Here is a 19,133-nt window from a genome sequence, read left to right on the forward strand (position 1 = left end):
AATATAACTACTATAATACTGCCCCTATATACAAGAAAATAACTACTATAATACTGCTCTCTATATACAAGAATATAACTACTATAATACTGCTCCTATATACAAGAATATAACTACTATAATACTGCCCCCTATATACAAGAATATAACTACTATAATACTGCCCCCTATATACAAGAATATAACTACTATAATACTGCTCCTATATACAAGAATATAACTACTATAATACTGCCCCCTATGTACCAGAATATAACTATTGTAATGCTGCCCCCTATGGGTAGGTAACTTTAACTTGATTGTGAATTTTCAGTGTTGTGGTTCCTGCAGAGTAATATATTGATATAGATGGTATAAGTCGACACATTTATGCCGTATATATTTTTCTTTTACTGTGGAACGTCCGTTATCTTAACAAGCAGTAATTTAATACAACCACCACCATCTGTCTCTACTGGATACGTATAATTTTTTTACTGCCCTGACACTCTAGTGATTTTACAGCTGTGATTTTGTCAATAAAAATTGAAGCATTTCTTGCATAATCTAAATAAAGTTTATTGAGGAGATGGTGCGGGACGTTGTAAAACTTTGCAATATGTTATATGTCCCGGTTTGGGCTCGGAGATATAGTGTCATGGCTCACGGCTACGGCCACTGCTGTATTTGCTTCCATAAAGTAGATGTATAGGGATCTGTGTGAACATTAGGCCCTGTCCACATCACGTTCTTTTTTTACTCTACACAGCTGTATAGAATAGGGTAGTCTACTACGCTACTCCATACTTTTTTTTTTCCTGGCATAACAGGACGCTCCTTAAACCTTTGTTGGGCAAATGGAGCCCTATGGATAGGCTTAGCGCGTACGCCAGTGTACAAACTAAGTGTAGATCACAAACGTGATCTGAACAGGGTCCTACTAGTCCATGGCTGCTTTAGCTGCAGTTCTTTTGATTAAATAAGTACACACTTTTAATGCAGCTCTGGATGTGAATGGAGTATAAGACATTTAACCCATAATCTATACAAGGTAAATAATTATTTTCTCCATGTCCTTTGCTGGACTGAACTACACTTTAAAGGGGTTTCTGGTCAGGATTGGTCTTCAAAATCAGATCGGGGGCCACGGCGTTTGTGCCCTTTTCAGTTTACACAAACGCAGCGACCCCTTCATTCAGCTAATCGGTGGGGGTGCTGGGAGTTAGACCCCAAGTGATCTGATATTTATGACCTATTATAAAGATAAGTCATCAATAAAAAAAACTGACAACCCCTTTAAGGGGTTCTCCTCCTGGATGTATTTTAAAAAAATAATAATAATCTAATTAATACTGTAGGCGAAGATGATTACCATGGTGTAGCCTTCCTTGATTATGGATGTGCTGCTTTGTCTATAGATCTTTCAATACCGTAAGGCTAGGTTCAAACTTTAAATGCAGCTTTGGGTGTGAATGGAGTATAAGACACCTATGATCGATCTGTACAAAAAAAAAAATAAAGCTAATTATATACTCCACGTCGTTTTTTTGTTGAATTTAACATCTTAAATCACCATGAAACCTGTTCGGATTCAGATTAGAAATTATTCTGGATTATTGGACCACCATATAAAATTTATAGAATATTAAACTTCCAAAATCTGCTACTATAAATTGTAATTTTCAAATTGATTCTCTGTGCTCCATCTTCTGCTTCCGGTTTTAGGAACACTCCAAATGATATTACTGGATAATTAGTTGTTCTGAATTATAAAATACCGGATTAAAGGAATCTGGTAAAGTAGCAAAAAGGTAAAGTTTTTACAAATTTTATCCACATCAATTTGCTACCTGCGAAATGCAGATGAGAAACGAAACGCGCGGGGAAGCTAAGTGAGGTCTTGGTGTAAGACGGTGAATTTTGTGAGTCTTTGGAAGTCCTCGGGATGTCTGCAGTGAAGTTTTATGGCTGCTTAGCTGTCTCTGGATGGAGCGCTGAGCCCCGGGCTTCATTCCAAGTCTCCTCATCTGTATGACACAAGTGTCTCCGATTAGATAAATATTACTTTTGTCCTTCCAAGCCGCACACGGTACAACAAACACACCTTCTAATTGGCCGCGTAAGACGTGGTGCGCTCTGCGCTGCCAGGAAGCTACTGTCCGTGCCTCTGTGAATATTATGTACAGCATTTCCCCTATTAAACTCTCCTCACCCCTCGCTGGCCGCTGCTGTCAAAAGTTCATTGCCGTTATCCCCTCTCCTAAACTCCTCCTCCAACCGTAAATAACGGTCCGCAAACATTTCGCTACTTTTATGGAAATAATCCGTCAGTCCCATTCTTATGCCCAACGATCGTTGAAAACTGGCCCGCCCTAAATGCCAAAATCTAGTCTGAGATAGTGGGCATGCGCCGGTCACGTATGGTCCGATGCCCTTCCCTGCTTCGTCCGGGTCTCAAATCTAGTTACTGTAAGTGCGCCGCTATGAAATTCAATTGTTTTTTATTGGACTGGGAAATACAGTAGAAAGTAACATAACATCCAAATGAGTTGTACACAGTATATATCACAGTATACAAAGACATCTCGCATAGTCCATGCGCCGCTATGGTGTCTCGTTGCGCGCGCACGCACCAGAACATCGATGCGCAAGCGCGGGACTTCGTGTGTGCTGGCGGGAGGCGAGGAGCGGTCACTCAAAAGTAAGGAGGCGGGGTTAACTCAGAAAGGCTTGAGGAATGAAGATATGACTCTTATGGTCATTAGCATATGGTGCGGGAACACTAAAGAAAACGGAAGACTAAAGGTTCAGAGCCGAATTATAATTATTTTCTAAGTTACATAAAAATGATTTTTCACCCACTTCCACCAGGTATTGCTGGTTTAATAGGTGAAATGCTGAGGACCGGTTCGTTTTATATTGAATAAAAGAATTCTCAAATCCTAAAAATTTCAGTTATATCTGTTTTTTGGGCAAGCTGGGTGACAACCGCTAAAGGAAGAGGTAAGGGGCTATAAGATAGATATGGCTGATTAGAATCTTTAAGAATTTGACATATGAAGTATAATTTTCTGCTGCTTCAAAACATCTAAAATAAAAAATAAAACACTTGGTCTTGAAAAGTCTTCTACCGTTTTGTGTATGCAGCTCCCATACAGATCTGTGTGCCTCCATAGTTTCACACTGCAAACAAACCCTGTGTAGTCTGATCGAGCAAGTCATGTATTTTACCAGTCCCCACATGACTGCAGGATCAGACTACACACAGGGTTTATTTGTAGTCTGTAACCATGGAGACGCAAATCTAATTAGGAGCTGCATACACAATACATTAGGAAACTTTCAAACGATTTACCATGTGGCTGTATTTTAGATGAATTGGAGCAATAATAATAATTATGGTTGCAGAATCTAAAAACCTCTATAAGAAAAACTATATAACCAGTTTCCAGCTATCATTCCCAACTTTTTTTATTTTGTTACTGCGTATTTATGTGGTCACAGGAGTTGTCTACAACCAGCCGTTGCAAAACTACAACTCCTAGCATGCCCTGACAGCCGCAAAAAGTCATGTAGCTGTGAAGTTTTCATGTCCGGTGACCATTTATAAATGTTCTCATTATGATGGCAAAACTCTTATTTATGTAATATACTCCCTGGGTTTAATGGTAAAAAAGTACACACAGTTTTCTCATCTGTGCAGGAGCAATAAATCCATCATCACAAGACGGATCAGAAGAAAAAACAAAGTAATAGCTCAGATGACCAGAATATGTACTGCCAGAGAGGTGTTCAGCTTACCATTTTCCATCCTGGGCTGTACCTACTATAGAGGCATGCTACAACATAATGCAGCATATACCAATAGGGGGCAGTATTATAGCAGTTATATTCTTGTATATAGGAGCAGTATTATAGTAGATATATTCCTGTACATAAGGGGCAGTATTATAGTAGTTATATTATTGTATATAGGAGCAGTATTATAGTAGTTATATTCTTGTACATAGGGGGCAGTATTATAGTAGTTATATTCTTGTACATAGGAGCAGTATTATAGTAGTTATATTCTTGTACATAGGAGCAGTATTATAGTAGTTATATTCTTGTATATAGGGGCAGTGTTATAGTAGTTATATTCTTGTATAGAAGGAGCAGTGTTATAGTAGTTATATTCTTGTATATAGGGGTAGTATTATAGTAGTTATATTCTCGCATATAGGGGCAGTATTATAGTAGTTATATTCTTGTATATAGGGGACAGTATTATAGTAGGTATATTCTTGTATATAGGGGCAGTATTATAGTAGTTATATTCTTGTATAGAAGGAGCAGTGTTATAGTAGTTATATTCTTGTATATAGGGGTAGTATTATAGTAGTTATATTCTCGCATATAGGGGCAGTATTATAGTAGTTATATTCTCGCATATAGGGGCAGTATTATAGTAGTTATATTCTTGTATATAGGGGACAGTATTATAGTAGTTATATTCTTGTATATAGGGGCAGTATTATAGTAGTTATATTCTTGTATAGAAGGAGCAGTGTTATAGTAGTTATATTCTTGTATATAGGGGTAGTATTATAGTAGTTATATTCTCGCATATAGGGGCAGTATTATAGTAGTTATATTCTTGTATATAGGGGACAGTATTATAGTAGGTATATTCTTGTATATAGGGGCAGTATTATAGTAGTTATATTCTTGTATATAGGGGCAGTATTATACTAGTTATATTCTTGTATATAGGGGTAGTATTATAGTAGTTATATTCTCGCATATAGGAGCAGTATTATAGTAGTTATATTCTTGTATATAGGGGTAGTATTATAGTAGTTATATTCTCGTATATAGGGGCAGTATTATAGTAGTTATATTCTTGTATATAGGGGCAGTATTATACTAGTTATATTCTTGTATATAGGGGGCAGTATTATAGTAGTTATATTCTTGTATATAGGAGGCAGCATTATAGTAGTTATATTCTTGTATATAGGGGGCAGTATTATAGTAGTTATATTCTTGTATATAGGGGCAGTATTATAGTAGTTATATTCTTGTATATAGGGAGCAGTATTATAGTAGTTATATTCTTGTATATAGGGGTAGTATTATAGTAGTTATATTCTCGTATATAGGGGCAGTATTATAGTAGTTATATTCTTGTATATAGGGGCAGTATTATACTAGTTATATTCTTGTATATAGGGAGCAGTATTATAGTAGTTATATTCCTGTACATTGGAGGCAGTATTATAGTAGTTATATTCTTGTATATAGGGGCAGTATTATACTAGTTATATTCTTCTATATAGGGGGCAGTATTATAGTAGTTATATTCTTGTACATTGGAGGCAGTATTATAGTAGTTATATTCTTGTATATAGGGGGCAGTATTATAGTAGTTATATTCTTGTATATAGGGGCAGTATTATAGTAGTGATATTCTTGTACATACGGGACAGTATTATAGTAGTTATATTCTTGTACATAGGGGGCAGTATTATAGTAGTTATAGTCTTGTATATAGGGGGCAGTATTATAGTAGTTATATTCTTGTATATAGGGGCAGTATTATAGTAGTTATAGTCTTGTATATAGGAGCAGTATTATAGTAGTTATATTCTTGTATATAGGAGCAGTATTATAGTAGTTATATTCTTGTATATAGGGGGCAGTATTATAGTAGTTATATTCTTGTATATAGGGGGCAGTATTATAGTAGTTATATTCTTGTATATAGGGGGCAGTATTATAGTAGTTATATTCTTGTATATAGGGGGCAGTATTATAGTAGTTATATTCTTGTATATAGGGGCAGTATTATAGTAGTTATATTCTTGTATAGAGAGGCAGTATTATAGTAGTTATATTCTTGTATATAGGAGCAGTATTATAGTAGTTGTATTCTTGTATATAGGGGGCAGTATTATAGTAGTTGTATTCTTGTATATAGGGGGCAGTATTATAGTAGTTATATTCTCGTATATAGGGGCAGTATTATAGCAGTTATATTCTTGTATATAGGGACAGTATTATAGTAGTTATATTCTTGTACATAGGGGGCAGTATTATAGTAGTTATATTCTCGTATATAGGGGCAGTATTATAGTAGTTATATTCTTGTATATAGGGGCAGTATTATAGTAGTTATATTCTTGTATATAGGGGCAGTATTATAGTAGTTATATTCTTGTATATAGTGGCAGTATTATAGTAGTTATATTCTTGTATATAGGAGCAGTATTATAGTAGTTGTATTCTTGTATATAGGGACAGTATTTATAGTAGTTATATTCTTGTATATAGGGATAGTAATCTAGTAGCAATATATCCGTTTTATAGCAGTCAGGGTATGTTCACACGGCCTATTTACGGACGTAATTCGGGCGTTTTTGCCCCGAATTACGTCTGAAAATAGCGCCTCAATAGCGCTGACAAACATCTGCCCATTGAAAGCAATGGGCTGACGTTTGTCTGTTCACACGAGGCGTAATTTACGCGCCGCTGTCAAAAGACGGCGCGTAAATAGACGCCCGCGTCAAAGAAGTGACCTGTCACTTCTTTGGCCGTAATTGGAGCCGTTATTCATTGACTCCAATGAATAGCAGCGCCCATTACGCCCGTAATGGACGCGGCGTTCAAGCGCCTGCACATGCCGTTACGGCTGAAATTACGGGGATGTTTTCAGGCTGAAACATCCCCGTAATTTCAGCCATAACGGACGCCCTCGTGTGAACATACCCTCAGAATGATGTCCACAAGAGGCAGTATTTTTGACAAATTTTCAGAGAGACCAGGTAAGTGTTATACAAAAGTTTTTCATTATTTCCCCCAAAATAAGATCAAAGTTTTCTTTTAATAAAAACTCCTATAAACTTTGAATGTCAAGTATTCGGATATCTTCCACCAATTATGGTAAAATATTAAAATAGAGGAAATTGTGTCAGCACATGTTTGAATTTTGAGACTCTTCTTCAGAAATTCATGATGACTGAAACGCATCGGGGTTCTTTTTTCATTGGATTTTGTATAATAAACCAATACTTATAATAAGTTCCTTTGTTGACGGAAAGGTGATTAATATTTCATGTATTCACAAGCCGCGGCAGAATGTCAAACATTATGTCATTAACAAGGCGAGTGACTGAATATTTCTTATATATAATGAGTGGTGCGGTTTATGACTGGAGCCTGCCAGGATCCTCACTCACACGGACACGCGCATTAGTCTTTCTGGTTTTATTATTTATAATTATACAATTTTTGGTTTCTGTATAGGTATAAATTATTGTTATTCTCAGGACTGTGTTGACGTCGTGTAGATGATGTGTGTTTGTTGTTCTACAAGATTTTATGGACTTGAAAATAATTCAGCAGCAAAATTTACATAAAATACATACATTTTCTTCTCCAGTCACATCCAAAGCTAAATTATGCTGTTACCCAATACAAGTGCATTATGGGAGCTCAGAGAAGGTCACATGACTGAATGGAGATAAAATAATGTCTATTTCCATTATACACCAGCAAAATTTCCGGAGAAGCTCTGGATGTGGCAGGAGAAAAAAAAAAAGGCCTAAATTTACTCAAAATCTGTATCAAGTGTTTATGGAAATTTAAACTGCGAGCTTTAATATAAGTAATCCCTTAGGGCTTATTCAGAAGAGTGCGCCCATTTTGCGTCCACAAAAAACCGGACCGTATTTCATATGCATTTTTGTTCTGTGTGATATCAGTGTTCCTGTTTTTTTTTCTCATCATTTCTTTAGCAACTGGTGAGTGAAAAACACCGACCGCATACAGACGTCGTGCGTGTGCTGTCCATGTTTTTCACGCAGCCATGGACTTTTTTATATATAGTGATGACTTATCCACGGGATCGGTCATCAGTATGATGATCGGTGGGGGTTCTGACACCCGGACCCCGCACCGATCTTCTGTTCCGGCTGCCCCTGGAGTTATACTGTGGTCGATGCCTATTCTAGTAAATAAGAGCAGAGCTGCAGTAACCCAGTACGGCCACTATACAGGGACTGGAGCTTTGTGCTTCCGGGACCGACCCCAGTATAACTCCCGATGCCGGAGGCAGCTGATCAGCGCGGGGTCTGGGTATTGGACCGCCACCGATCACATGCTGATGACCTATCCTGTGGATAAGTCATCAGTGTGAAGAACCACCCCATGACCAGAAAACCCCTATAATAAGAGCTTAAGTGGTAAACCCGAGCAGCAAGTAACCCGATCTACGGTCAGCTTTACATGGGATTGTATACTGCAAAACCTTATCGTTCGGCCCCATTAAAATGGTCGTTTGATAAAGACAACCCCTGTCCATATGCCCTAATGGGGTATATGGACATCATAGAAGGGGGAAACTCTGCTCTGGACCCCCTACTACGGTCCAGTAAGGAGAGCCTCTCTGTGACAGGAGCTCCCGTTCTCAAGACATCCAAGTATTAGGAACGTCAGAGGGGGATCCTCCGCGCGGGACCCCCTTCTATGACCCAGAATGGATAGGCGCTCTGTAATAGCAGCTCCTGTTCTGGCGCACTCGAGCCGTCCATGTATTACATGGACGGCAATTTATCTGAGGCTTCCCACAACAAAATCAGGTGTTTGCTAGTTGTGCCGGCTCTATCCTGAAAAGGGAGGTCTAAGATAAGACATCCCCTTTAAAATGTCAGGATCAGGGACCGCTGGAGGACGATTGTGCGGTGTAACCATGGCCTACAGTCCATCGATTATTATACTGTATGCCCCAGTACAGCGCCACCTTCCCCTAAAATATCCTTGTGTTGAATGCATAACATTACACGACCAATGATCTGCCCAGGGCAGCGATCATTTCGTTTGTCAGGTGATTTAATCTTTTATGCTGCCCTGAAAATCATCGCGGTCAGCAGCGCATCTCTCCAGGTAAACAGGGGATGTGCTGCCAGCATTGTGTAAACTGTATGGAGACCAAAATATCGCATTAAGGATCGTTCGTCTCCATATGGTTTACATTGGCCTGTGTAAGGGGCCCTTAAGCGAGCGCCGATCGATCAGCTATTATCAGCGATCAACTCTCGTTCTGGGCACATTTCTATCCGTGTAGACCATGCTTAAGTCTGAAAAAATAATTCTAAAGAGAAATAACATTTTCATGCATGATTGTAATTTTAGGAGGAGTCGGAGGAGAAGGGCTGTGATCGAAGTTCTGCCTTATTCCAGCTGCAGGAGTGGAGCGGAGGTGTCACTAGAAAGAGGATCGGAGAAGTTTATAAATATCACATTTTAATATCAGTACTGTCCTGCTGAAGGGGCTTGCAATGCATTGTATTTCTATGAATGCGTACTGTTTCAGATAAAGATGTAGCAGAGCTGAGTTTGTCATTTGGTGTTATCAGTGGTTTTCCATAGGACTGCAAATAAACCTGCTGTGCGATTTTATTCAGAGTTACAACGGTGCACAAACGACACTGTTCAAACTCAGCTCTGCTACATCTGTACTAGATTTGATAGATTAGCGCCTATCTGCGACAAAAGGCTCGCATTCATAACGTGCTGGGTGCTCCCAGTGATCGCTTCAGGGTAACATTGCGTAATCATTTGTTTGCTTAGCGGTTAATAAAGCATTTGACATTGGCAAGAAATCCACGTGTAATAAGGTTTAAGCATGGAAAGTATTTGAGAGAATTGACTCATGACCGTCTGGAGGGTTCAGCAGTCTGTGATTTATTGAGTAGATTTTAGGGAGATTTGCCATACAGGACTCCTGAAAAGCAGGGTGACAACCAATTTGGCCTCCCTTATAGGCATAACTTTAAGCTCCTGGGCTCTAAATCTCTACCAGGGCCCCTCCAACCATCACATACAACTTATAATACTGGTGTGGTAGAGGAGCTGTTGGGCCTTATCAGACTCAACCTCATCCTCTGCACCTTATATATAGTTACGCCGCTGTCTGCTATAATATACCTAGGCAGATTAACCATTCAGGACTCTGGAAAAGGAGGGAAACTATTTTTGCAGGAACTTTAGTGTTGGGCACTTTATCTGTCACCCAGAATTCCCATCAATTAATATAGAATAATTAAAACGGAACTGTCAAAATCAAATCATAGAAAACGATATATCCCCGAGCTTCCCCCTTTATATCTCCCCCTCTATTATATGCAGGGTAGCCCAGGAGACCCAACAGATCCGCTTTAACAACCTTTGCAGAAGAGGACGTCTTAATGGGGGTTTCCCAGAATCGTAAATGATCACCTATCCACAGGTATCCAAAGACAGAAACAGCCGAGAGGTGAACTCGGTTGTTTCGATCATTCCCATAGACTTTTAATAGAGAGCGGTAGAGTGCCCGACCACCGCTCCGTTCGATGTCCTCCTCACTGCGGTCAAAGATTGACGAAGAACGGGGTTCGGGACCCCCGTTCTTACAATTAGTGGAGGTCCCAACGGTGGGGCACCCAGCAATCAGAAAATGATCACCTATGCTGTGGATAGGTGATCATTTCTGATTCTTGGAAAAACCCCTTTAAGGTAAAGACTAATATATTACCATTCTAAAAAAAACTTGCAACTGAATTGTATATATTATACATTATACCGAGAGTTCATCGCGTAATGTGCTGCAACTGGGTCTCAACTACCCCCCCCCCCCCCAACTCTGAGGCCACTGTCCATGGTGCTGAACCAATACTGCGCAGACTGAAGAGGAAGAAGAAGAAGATATTACTCACTAGAGGAAAATATAGTTTCTTTCTAAGTTTCTTTTATATCTTGCATTTATTTACCTCCCCTTTTTTTTTTTACACCATCTGGTTATACTAGTACTAAACAACCAGTTGAGCAGTGTCATATTACAGAACCACAAGTTTCATATTCTCTTTACCCTGTGAGAAGCTTTTTTCCTGGTTGCCCCCTGGTGACTAATGAACTTTATAGACTATGAAAACAGAAATAGGAGCGGGAAGTGACAATGACATAAGGTATCTGGATCAAAATCACTTTAATACCGTCCCCTATGTACAAGAACATAACTACTATAATACTGCCCCCTATATACAAGAATATAACTACTGTAATACTGCTCCTATATACAAGAATATAACTACTATAATACTGCCCCCTATATACAAGAATATAACTACTATAATACTGCTCTTGTATATAGGAGCAGTATTATAGTAGTTATATTCTTGTATATAGGGGGCAGTATTATAGTAGTTATATTCTTGTATATAGGAATATAACTACTATAATACTGCCCCCTATATACAAGAATATAACTACTATAATACTGCTCCCTATATACAAGAATATAACTACTATAATACTGCTCCTATATACAAGAATATAACTACTATAATACTGCTCCTATATACAAGAATATAACTACTATAATACTGCCCCCTATATACAAGAATATAACTACTATAACACTGCTCCTATATACAAGAATATAACTACTATAATACTGCCCCCTATATACAAGAATATAACTACTATAATACTGCCCCTATATACAAGAATATAACTACTATAATACTGCTCCCTATATACAAGAACATAACTACTATAATACTGCTCCCTATATACAAGAATATAACTACTATAATACTGCCCCTATATACAAGAATATAACTACTATAATACTGCCCCCTATATACAAGAATATAACTACTATAATACTGCCCCCTATATACAGGGATATAGCTACTATAATACTGCCCCTATATACAAGAATATAACTACTATAATACTGCCCCTATATACAAGAATATAACTACTATAATACTGCCCCCTATATACAAGAATATAACTACTATAATACTGCTCCTATATACAAGAATATAATTACTATAATACTGCCCCCTATATACAAGAATATAACTACTATAATACTGCTCCTATATCCAAGAATATAACCACTATAATACTGCCCCCTATATCCAAGAATATAACCACTATAATACTGCCCCCTATATACAAGAATATAACTACTATAATACTGCCCCCTATATATAAGAATATAACTACTAGAATACTGCCCCCCTATATACAAGAATATAACTACTATAATACTACCCCCTATATACAAGAATATAACTACTATAATACTGCCCCCCTATGTACAAGAATATAACTACTATATACTGCCCCCTATATACAAGAATATAACTACTATATACTGCCCCCTATATACAAGAATATAACTACTATAATACTGCCTCCTATGTACAAGAATATAAGTACTATAATACTGCCACTATATACAAGAATATAACTACTATAATACTGCCCCTATATACAAGAATATAACTACTATAATACTGCCCCTATATACAAGAATATAACTACTATAATACTGCTCCTATATACAAGAATATAACTACTATAATACTGCCCCCTATATACAAGAATATAACTACTATAATACTGCCCCCTATGTACAAGAATATAACTACTATAATACTGCTCCTATATACAAGTATATAACTACTATAATACTGCCCCTATATACAAGAATATAACTACTATAATACTATCCCTATATACAAGAATATAACTAATATAATACTGCTTCTATATATAAGAATATAACTACTATAATACTGCTCCCTATATACAAGAATATAACTACTATAATACTGCCCCTATATACAAGAATATAACTACTATAATACTGCCCCCTATATACAAGAATATAACTACTATAATACTGCCCCTATATACAAGAATATAACTACTATAATACTGCTCCTATATACAAGAATATAACTACTATAATACTGCCCCCTATATACAAGAATATAACTACTATAATACTGCCTCCTATATACAAGAATATAACTACTATAATACTGCCCCCCATATACAAGAATATAACTACTATAATACTGCCCCCTATATACAAGAATATAACTACTATAATACTGCCTCCTATATACAAGAATATAACTACTATAATACTGCCCCCCATATACAAGAATATAACTACTATAATACTGCCCCCTATATACAAGAATATAACTACTATAATACTGCCCCCTATATACAAGAATATAACTACTATAATACTGCTCCCTATATACAAGAATATAACTACTATAATACTGCCCCCTATATACAAGAATATAACTACTATAATACTGCCCCCTGTATACAAGAATATAACTACTATAATACTGCCCCTATATACAAGAATATAACTACTATAATACTGCTCCTATATACAAGAATATAACGACTATAATACTGCCCCTATATACAAGAATATAACTACTATAATACTGCCCCCCTATGTACAAGAATATAACTACTATAATACTGCTCCTATATACAAGAATATAACTACTATAATACTGCTCCTATATACAAGAATATTACTACTATAATACTGCCCCCTATATACAAGAATATAACTACTATAATACTGCCCCTATATACAAGAATATAACTACTATAATACTGCCCCCTATGTACAAGAATATAACTACTATAATACTGCCCCCTATGTACAAGAATATAACTACTATAATACTGCTCCTATATACAAGAATATTACTACTATAATACTGCCCCCTATATACAAGAATATAACTACTATAATACTGCCCCCTATATACAAAAATATAACTACTATAATACTGCCCCCCATATACAAGAATATAACTACTAGAATACTTCCCCCTATATACAAGAATATAGCTACTATAATACTGCACCCTATATACAAGAATATAACTACTATAATACTGCTCCTATATACAAGAATATAACTACTATAATACTGCCCCCTATATACAAGAATATAACTACTATAATACTGCCCCTATATACAATAATATAACTACTATAATACTGCCCCCTATATACAAGAATATAACTACTATAATACTGCCCCTATATACAAGAATATAACTGCTATAATACTGCTCCCTATATACAAGAATATAACTACTGTAATACTACTCCTATATACAAGAATATAACTGCTATAATACTGTCCCTATATACAAGAATATAGCTACTATAATACTGCCCCCTATATACAAGAATATAACTACTATAATACTGCCCCTATATACAAGAATATAACTACTATAATACTCCCCCTATATACAAGAATATAACTACTATAATACTGCTCCTATATACAAGAATATAACTACTATAATACTGCCCCCTATATACAAGAATATAACTACTATAATACTGCCCCTATATACAAGAATATAACTACTAGAATACTTCCCCCTATGTACAAGAATTTAATATAATACTGCCCCCTTTGGACTAGATTATTGAACTGCATGTAAGGAGAATCATCATATCTGACTAGTTGCTCTCTAAAGAGTAATAATTCCAATTCATCATAAGATCTATACTGTATATTTCTTATTGCGGGATATAAGGTATCTGCTGTATCTCAGATATATTATTCAGATGTTAACGCCTTGTAAAGATCATTTTTCCTGACTGATCTCAATGTATTGGAGTCCGCACAATGCACTTACAATCAGATGCTAAGCGGTCGTGACCCTGACAAGAAACCCACTGAGTTAACATCTCAATGAAGCGTCCGCCAGGCATGAAGACATGAGTGTATACGGTGTGTATCCTCCCTGTAGATCTTTGTATCACTGATTCATTCACAGCTATTCAGAGTCTTCCCATACAAATCATTAACAGACATTAAAAAGCTGAGCCGGGGACGCTACCTGCACTCGTCCACGACAGTAATGTGTTTCATAGTATCCATTACTGCTATAACAATGTCAGCGGCATGGAAGATGGATTGTCCAGGGCTGGAGGTGTATCTCAGGCGCAGTGTTTGGCTTTTATTCACTCAGGCGTCCTTGTCATCTAACAGTTTCAACACAAAAAGATCTACAGAGGAAAATGGAAGGATCATTGGAGCATCAGGGAACATACAGATACTTAGAACCATACGAGGGAATAAAACAAAACAAAAAAAGCTTCTCCAGTTTACTAATGTGGATGTTTGCAGCTCAAAACAAGAGTGATGTCATGTAGGTTAATATTTTGCCACTAGATGGCAGTAACATTTTAATGCTCCAGCTATGTGTTGTTGTTACAGCCAGTTTAGCACTGGTGACCATATCGTGTGTTTGAATGAAGACAAGATTCAAGACTCAATCACACGACAAGCCACACACATGGACTCTGTGTAGCCCTACACATACAGGTCCCTACTACCAGCCTAAAGTTACTCCATAGCGCCTAGACACCACTGCACCAGTAGCGCATAAGCAAGTCTAAACCAGGCCTTACAATGGATTTTACCCAGCTTTCCACAGACCCGGAATAACATACAAACCTCATCATTACAACCCACATCACTCCTCCCGCTTTCCTATTGCCCTGCCAGTGTCATAGTAGTTCTACCATTTTATTCATAAACAAGAGAATCAGGAAGCTCAGGATGAACAGAGCAACATATTCTCAAATAGGAGGATAGAAACAATAAAACAAAGTTGTATCTTGTATTAAAGCGATGTTCAAATCTCATAAAGTGATACAAATTGCTGAAATATGCTGATCAGTGGGGGTCCGACTGCCAGGACCCCACCAATCTTGCAGCTCTTAATTCCCTTCAAAGATTCCCCTGAACAGCGGTGCTACCGGCCACTGGCTGTGCAAAGAGCTGCAGCATGGCCCCATTCATTTGAAGGGCTGTGCTGCAGTTCCCTGCTCAGCGGGAGGCCAGGAGCTCTGCTGCGTAGGCAAAAACAGTGAAGGGGCCGCAAAACTAAATCTGTGCTATGGTCGCTTCATTCTCAAAACCAGTTGGAGTCCCGACAGTCAAACCCCCCGACCATAAAGTTATGACACATCCTAGTAATAACATGCCATCAGCATGCAGGGTAAAGTGTCAGTGTGTGTTAAATGATATTACAGAAATGAACCCGATGAACAGGACACATTTTGGGTCAGAGATAAGCGTCCGTCCTTGTAAATAACACGGCTATTTCCAGCAATAACTGTTTGTCTTTATCCTTTGGAAACTGCGCTCATGGCCAGCAAGTCACTGTGCTTTCCTGCAACTTTCCTCTCCGGCGTGATCAAAACCGTCCCTCTCCGCAGGGCGCTTTCCTTTAATTTTAGTGAGGTATAAAAAAAAGGTAAATACACCATGAAACTCTGGCCGGCTGACAAGAAAATAGCGCGGTTCAGCGCGGTGGGAGATTTCCACTGTGTAAAGATCACATTCAGAGCACAGAAACGTACAATGCAATGGACGCCGTGTATACCGACAATATACCATAGGAATAATGGAAAAATAACAGTCCAGCTGATGTACCCCATTTCTAATTGAAAAGCGAGAGCAAATAAAGATCCCACAGCGCATAAGATTATGCCAAAATCATTTGTAATAATTTTATTTTTACTCCGAATAGAAAAATTATTATTTAAAGGGGCATTCTGGAATTAGCAACCAATATGGCCATATGCTCATCGTTCTCGTGGGCTGCTCCCTATGTTTAATTTGGGAACAGGTCTTCCATAGGGATTCCACGTCACAAAAGTACAGCAACCAATCTCCAGGTGATACAGCGACCTCGCTATGGACGGCACGTGACTGCAGTGGTCTGTGATCGGCCATGATTTTAAAAGGGTATTCGCATCCTAAGAAGTGATGGCACATTGCTAGGATATGCCATTACTTGATGATCGGTGACCTCGACCAAGAACGATCCCTTTCAGCAGTTGGGGTAGTTGGACGGTCGTGTTCAACTAGCGGTGCAGTCATTTCTATCTGAGAATCGGTGGAAACCCAGCAGTCAGCTCCCCACCAATCAAGAAGGGATGACATATCCTGGCGATGAGCACACACGTCTTAAAATGGGAATACCCCTTTAAATGTCTTTATATCCAATAACACTCGCGCCGTTTTCTCGGCATCTGAGTAGGTGCCCACTTTAGCGGGTTAATCGGGTCCGTGAAAATGGACCCAACTCGCTGAACCGTGGAAAGATAGGACATGTCCTATCTTTCCACGGATCACAGACGGGACTCGGCCGGCGCATTAGGCATAAAAAAAAATGGCTGCTCACATATGCCCCTCCCCGGACTCCTCTCAGTAGAGCCGAGAGGGCTCACATGACATACTTCCCTATAATCCTGCTTCCTAACAGGAAGTACCCTGGTCTTTAGGAGTCTGGGGTCTTTTCTTCTAGCCACATAACTGGCAATTTAGGTGGCTGTTTAGCGGGTGCAATTCTGTGGGTGCTTTGACGATATATCAAAATAATGCCCCAAATAAAAGAGACCCGTTATTGCTGTCAGGTTCCCTTTAAATTTAATTGCAGGTCGTTAAAAACAAAATAAATCTCCGTCCCTTTTAATCAAATTCTTCCCCTCCTCTTCATTCGTGTGCTGACAAGTTGCAATAAGGACAGAGTCTGCGCATATGGAGGTTAAACGTAAATCGCCAAGTCTTTTCTTCACAGCGCCGGCAGTATGATTTACGTGGGCGAATCTCTTTTTCAGACTGTGAAACGTCAATCTGCTCTGCCATCTTTATACCTACGGAATTCCCGAAAAAGACGAAAAAAATGAAAACAAAATAACTTTCAAAAGTAACAAGCAGCCATCTGGGTCTGTGGCGGTTCTGAGAAGTCGTTAATTACACCTAGACGACAGTTTTAAATTCTTCGGATATTAACAGCTTTCAGCACAGATGCATATTTTCCGTAATTAAAGTCAGAAATGTTTCCTCCGTGCAGATTCATTGGGCAATGTTGTCTGGCGCAACTGGTGAAACGTGTGGTTCTGTGCATTGCCTTTGTATATGTTGTTGTATCGCCGTCATATTTTTTAAGTGACTCTGACACAACATCCTAATGACTTATAGGCGAATGATAGTGAGGATTCAGATTTGCGCAGCGAGGAGGTAATGAAAAAACACTGCTCTTTTGAAGTTGAAAATGGCGCAAAAAAACATGCGCTATATTTGTGTCGTCTGACCACCATTTTTTTTACATGTTTACCTTGCAGCTGCCAGTTGTTCGTTTGGTGGGGTGGCCTATTTTTTTGCAGAGGTAACCCAAAGTTATAACATATGTACCACATCAACCTATGTGAATGGGGCAAGCAGGTCTTACAGGGTATCCCTAGGAGTCCAAACTGCATTACAACCTAGGCTACCCATTACATATGCCCCAAGAGGGTATGGGCATCACATGGCTACCTCTATGAGCAGAGTATCTCCTCCGACGGAACGCAATATTGCATCCATAGAAGTGTATGGGGCCATGCTCGTCTCCGATTGCATCCATAGAAGTGTATGGGGCCATGCTCGTCTCCGATTGCATGCATAGAAGTGTATGGGGCCATGCTCGTCTCCGATTGCATCCATAGAAGTGTATGGGGCCATGCTCGTCTCCGATTGCATCCATAGAAGTGTATGGGGCCATGCTCGTCTCCGATTGCATCCATAGAAGTGTATGGGGCCATGCTCGTCTCCGATTGCATCCATAGAAGTGTATGGGGCCATGCTCGTCTCGATTGCATCCATAGAAGTGTATGGGGCCATGCTCGTCTCCGATTGCATCCATAGAAGTGTATGGGGCCATGCTCGTCTCTGATTATATCCATAGAAGTGTATGGGGCCATGCTCGTCTCCTATTGCATCCATAGAAGTGTATGGGGCCATGCTCGTCTCCGATTGCATCCATAGAAGTGTATGGGGCCATGCTCGTCTCCGATTGCATATGGAGTCATTCAGAAGTTTTTTCTGTAAGGTTTATATGGAATCCGACAAAAACAACCTGCGGCATGTCCCATCAGATGGCGAATTACAGAGGTATTCTCCCATAAAAGCATTGCTGTAGGCACCAGCTGAGTGGCTCCAAAGTCCAGAGCCGTAGGGACTCCATGTGCCACCGTATGGCTCTGTGCACACAGCTCCTCTGATCAAAGATGTGAGCGCACACTGCAGGATAAATGGGGTATTACATGACGACCACGTTATATATGGTTACGTTGACATATGACCTATGTGTCACCCATACAATATAGTGGGTTATATGGACAGGGGTTGGCATGGTACGCTCTAAAAACAATTTTTTTTTTGGCCGCATTGTGTACATGGGATTTTTTTTAAATCACATTCGTTACAATAGAACATCTGG

Source organism: Rhinoderma darwinii, chromosome 9 (genome assembly GCF_050947455.1).
Source record: "Rhinoderma darwinii isolate aRhiDar2 chromosome 9, aRhiDar2.hap1, whole genome shotgun sequence".
NCBI lineage: Eukaryota > Metazoa > Chordata > Amphibia > Anura > Rhinodermatidae > Rhinoderma > Rhinoderma darwinii.